Consider the following 5,428-nt stretch of genomic DNA (forward strand, 5'->3'; position numbering starts at 1 on the left):
ATGCGATGGAAAAGCTCAATATCTTCAGCCAAAACAAGGCCAGGAGCTGATTGTGGAACAGACCATCAACTGCTCATATGCAAGTTCAAGTTGAAGGTGAAGACAATTAAAACAAGTCCATGAGAGCCAAAATATGACCTTGAATATATCCCTCCTGAATTTAGAGATCATCTAAAGAATAGATTTAATGGATTGAACACTAATGACCAAAAACCAGAATTATGGGATGACATCAAGAACATCATCCATGAAGAAAGCAAGAGGTCATTAAAAAGATGAGAAAGGAAGAAAAGACCAAAATGGATGTTGGAAGAGACTCTGAAAATTGCCCTTGAGTGGGGAGTAGCTAAAGGAAATGGAAGAAATGAAAAGATAAAAAATCTGAACAGAAGATTTCAAAGAGCAGCTCAAGCAGACAAAGCCAATTACTATAATAAAATGTGCACAGACCTGGAGTTAGAAAACTAAAAGGGAAGAACATGCTTGGGATTTCTCCAGCTGAAAGAACTGAGGAAAAAATTTAAGCCTCAAATTGCAATATTGAAAGATTCTGTGGGCAAGATATCGAATGATGCAGTAAGTATTAAAAGAAGATGGAAGGAATATGCAGTCATTGTACCAAAAAGACCTGGTCGATCTTCATCCATTTCAGGAGGTGGCATATGATCAAGAACCAATGGTATTGAAGGGAGAAGTCAAAGCTGCACTGAAGGAATTGGCGAAGAACAAAGCACCAGGAATTGATGGAATACCCATTGAGATGTTTCAACAAATGGATGCTGCACTGGAGGCACTCATTCGGCTATGCCAAGAGATTTGGAAGACAGCTACCTGGCTAAATGACTAGAAGAGATCCATGTTTTTACCCATTCCAAAGAGAGGTGATCCCACAGAATGTGGAAATTATCAAACAATATCATTAATATTGCACACAAGTAAAATCTTACTGAAGATAATTCAAAAGTGGTTGCAGCAGTATATTGACAGAGAACTTCCAGAAATGCAAACTGGAGTCAGAAGGCGATGTGGGGTGAGGGATATCATAGCTGATGTCAGATGGGTCTTGGCTCAAGGCAAAGAATACCAGAAAGATGTTTACTTGTGTTTTGTTGACTATGCAAAGGCATCTGATTGTGTGGATCATAACAAATTGTGGATAACATTGAGAAGAATGGGAATTCCAGAACACTTAATTGTATTCTTGACTAACCTGTACAAAGACCAAGAGGCTGTTTTTTGAACAGAACAAGGGGATACTGCATAGTTTAAAATCAGGAAGGGAGTGTGTCAGGGTTGTATCCTTTCACCATACTCATTCAATCTGTATGCTGAAAAAATAATCTGAGAAACTGAACTATATGAAGAAGAAGGTGACATCAGGATTGGAGAAAGGCTTATTAACAACCTGAGATATGCAGACAAAACTTTGCTTGCTGAAAATGAGGATGACTTGGAGCATTTACTGATGGAGATTAAAGTCTACAGTCTGCAGTATGGATTATACCTCAATATAAAGAAAACAAAAATCCTCACAAAATGGACCAATTAGCAGCATCACCATAGATGGAGAAAAGATTGAAATTGTCAAAGACTTCATATTACTTGGTTCGGAAGACCGAAGAAGAGTTGATGCTTTTGAGTTGTGGTATTGGCAAAGAATGCTGAAAGTACCATGGACTGCTAAAAGAACTAACAAATCTGTCCTGGAAGAGGTGCAGCTGGAATGCTCCTTGGAAGCAAAAACGGCCAGACTTTGTCTCACCTACTTTGGTCATGTTGTAAGAAGGGACCATTCCCTGGAGAAGGATATCATGCTTGGTAAAGTGGAGGGTCAATGGAAGAGGGGAAGGCCTTCAACAAGATGGATTGACATGGTGGCTGCAGCAGTGAGCTCAGGTATAGTAGGGGTCATGAGGCTGGCACAGGACCAGGTAGTGTTTTTTTCTGTTGTACAAAATGTCGCTATGAGTTGGAGATGACTTGACAGCACATAACAACAACAGTAGCTTATGGGATTGGCAGAAATGAAGCTAGCAATTGTGTTAGGGTTGGTGGGATTCTGGGCGATAGAGTTCCTCTACCTTAAAAAAAAAAAAAAAAACCACTCCCACTGAGTTGATTCCAACTCATAGCAACCCTCATTGAGTTTCCGAGGTAGTTAATCTTTACAGAAGTACTTTAGCCCCTCTGTTCCCCAAACTTTCTTAATTTTGTTACCTTCTCTTTTCAGTGACAGAAAAGGAAGCAAGGAAGGGACATCAATTGGGCACCAACTGGGTGCCAGATGTTTTCTTCTCATCTTTCCCCTAAGTCTGTGGGCTCCTGGCTGGCTAGCTCCCACGGTATTCTCATGCCTGGCACTGAATCTGACACCTGACAGTAGGTCCTCAATAGATACTTGTTCAGTGATCAAAAGAAGGAAATGTTACAAATGAGTAAAAGAACTTTCAGAGAGTTATGTGACTTGCCCAAAGTCAACCAGGCTCACCGGTCTCCAGGTGCTGAGGAAGTTCTTTCTACTCACTTCCTGCCCCTCCTCCCCACATCCTCATGCCTCCTTGGTTGCAAACAGTCTATTTTGCAAATACATACTCCTTGCATTGGAGAGTACTTGCTAAGCAACAACCCCACGTTGTTGCTGTTAGGTGCCCTCGAGTCGGCTCTGACTCATAGCAGCCCTGTGTACAACAGAATGAAACACTGCCCAGTCCTGAGCCAGCCCCACAATACTTGCTATACTTGAGCCCATCGTTGCAGCCACTGTGTCAATCCATCTCTCTGAGGGCCTTTCCCTTTTTCCCTCCACTTTACCAAGCATGATATCCTTCTCCAGAGAATGGTTCCTTCTGACAATATGACCAAAGTACGTGAGAAGAAGTCTGGCCGTTCTCACTTCCAAGGAACATTCCAGCTGCATTTCTTCCAGGATAGATTTGTTTCTTCTTCTGGCAGTCCGTGGCACTTTCAATTATTCTTTGCCAACACCACTACTCAAAAGCGTCAACTCTTCCTTATTCATTGTTCAGCTTTCACAGGCATATGAAGCTATTGAAAATATCATGGCTTGGGTCAGGTATACCTTAGTCTTTAGAGTGACATCTTTGCTTTTCAGAACTTGAAAGAGGTCTTTTGCAGGAGATCTTGCTTGGTGCAATACATCTGATTTCTTGACTGCTGCTTCCGCGAGTGTTGATTATGGATCCAACTAATATGAAATCTTTGACAACTTCAATCTTTTCTCCATTTATTATGGCTCTGCTTATTGTCTAGTTGTGAGGGTTTTCATTTTCTTAATGTTGAGATATAATCTATACTGCAGACTATAGTCTTTAATCTTTATCAGGAAGTGCTTCAAATCATCTTTACTTCCAGCAAGGAAGGTTGTGCTGTCTGCATATCACAGGTTGTTAAATGAGTCTTCCGCCAATCCTGATGCTGGGTTTTTCATATAGTCCAGCTTGTATACAGATCGAATAAGTATAGTGAAAGGATACAGCTCTGATACACACCCTTCCTTATTTTAAACCATGCTGTTTGTTCTGTTAGAATGACAGCCTTTTGGTCTATGTACAGGTTTCTCATGAGCACACCAAGTATTCTGGAATTCCCATTCTTTGCAATGTCATCCATAATTTGTTATGAGCCACACAGTCAAATGCTTTTGCATACTCAGTAAAACACAAATAAACATCTTTGTGGTATTCTCTGTCTGGTATTCCACTTGTCTGTCCATTTGTTGGACTGGGGTGGCTTGCATGTTGCTGGGTGGCTGGAAGCTATCCTCCTGGTATTTCAAAAACCAGGGCCACCCATGGTAGACAGGTTTCAGCAGAGCTTCCAGAATAAGACAAACTCAGAAGAAGGAAGGGGCCATCCACTTCTCAAAGAATTTGCCAGTGGGAACATTATGAATAGCAGTGAAACCCCTGGAGGTAGGTGTTAGCATTTCCCTCATTTTATAGATAAGAATACGGAAGCATAGGTCAGTTAACTAAGTTGCCCAGGTCACACAGCCATTAAGTCAGCAAAACAGGATTCGAACCCAGGTACCAGGGTGCTAGAATGCTTGCCTCAACTGCTATGTCAGGCTGCCACTGCTGTGTGTGGATCTTGTGGTTCTGACCACCTGGAGTGGACTGAGATCATGCCTTCAGAGACTCTGGAACACAGCTGGACTCACTGTAGCTCCTCAAGTCAGGCCTCTCACTGGGGATTTGCTTGGCAGGGGAGACTCCTCAGCTGCTGCAGCCCATATGGAAGTTTGACTAGTGACCCTGGGTTTATAGGGCAAGGCCACCTCTGCGTTTGAGTCTGTAGCCACCTGCCTGCACACAGCTGCCCGCAGTAGACAGTGCCTTGAGGGTGCAGACAGGAGGCAAGAGCTGGCATCTGGCTCCTTCATCTGCTCCCCATTCCCCACTCTTGGCAGGTGTGTGTCTGATGTGTACATGAGTGAGCCCACATGTTCATGTGTGTTCCTGTGCAAATACTCCTGTGTGTACACCTGTGTGTATGAGCAGTCTTGTATATGAGTGCATGTGTGTGTCTGAGTGTGGCATGTGTGGCCCTGTGTGTGCCCATGGGTGCAAATGTGGACTTGAGTGTGTACATGAGCTTATTTGCAGCTCTTCATGTAAAAAGCATTGCAAAAGCAATATAACAACAATAGAGAGTTTGGAAATAGAGGTTGGAGAGAGTAAAGGAATCTATCACCAAAATCCCACCAACAATAACACAAGTAGTAGTTTCATTTTTGCTGATTCCTACTCATAAACAAGCACAGGGCTTGTGCATAGTATGGCACTAAAAAAAAAATGCTTGGATTAATGAGCATATATTTTCAGCAATGATCAGACTAAACTGAGTTGGGTTTTTTTTTTCTTGTTTTCCTCAACTTAGCAAGGGCATTTTCTATTGATAACCAACTCTTCGTAAATTAGAGATAACAGAAACTTAGAAATTACTCAATATCCCCAAATGGAGAAATAACTTATGGTAGAATCACTTTGTTGTTGTTGTGTACCATCAATTGATTCTGTCATAGGGATCCTATAGAACAGAGTAGAACTGCCCCATAGGGTTTCCTAGGTTGTAATCTTTATGGGAGCAGATGACCAGGTCTTTTCTCCCACAGAGTGGCTATTTAGTTTGAACCACCAACCTTTTGTCTAGCAGCCGACTGCTCAAACATTGCACCACCACGGCTCCTTAGGAGCACTTTGACAGACTCACTGCCATTGAGTTGATCTGACTCATAGTGACTCCTTCTTGGGTTTCTGAGGCAGTATCACTACAGAAGTAGATTGTCCCATCTTCCTTCTGAGGATTGGCTGGTGGGTTTGAACCGCCAGCTTTCTGGTTAGTAGTCAAATGCCTTAGACACTACACCACCAGAGCTCCTATATAGCAACAATGAACTTTTTTTTTT

This window comes from Orycteropus afer, unplaced genomic scaffold (assembly GCF_000298275.1).
Source record: "Orycteropus afer afer isolate SDZICR_OR568_19922 unplaced genomic scaffold, OryAfe1.0 scaffold00049, whole genome shotgun sequence".
Classification (NCBI taxonomy): domain Eukaryota; kingdom Metazoa; phylum Chordata; class Mammalia; order Tubulidentata; family Orycteropodidae; genus Orycteropus; species Orycteropus afer.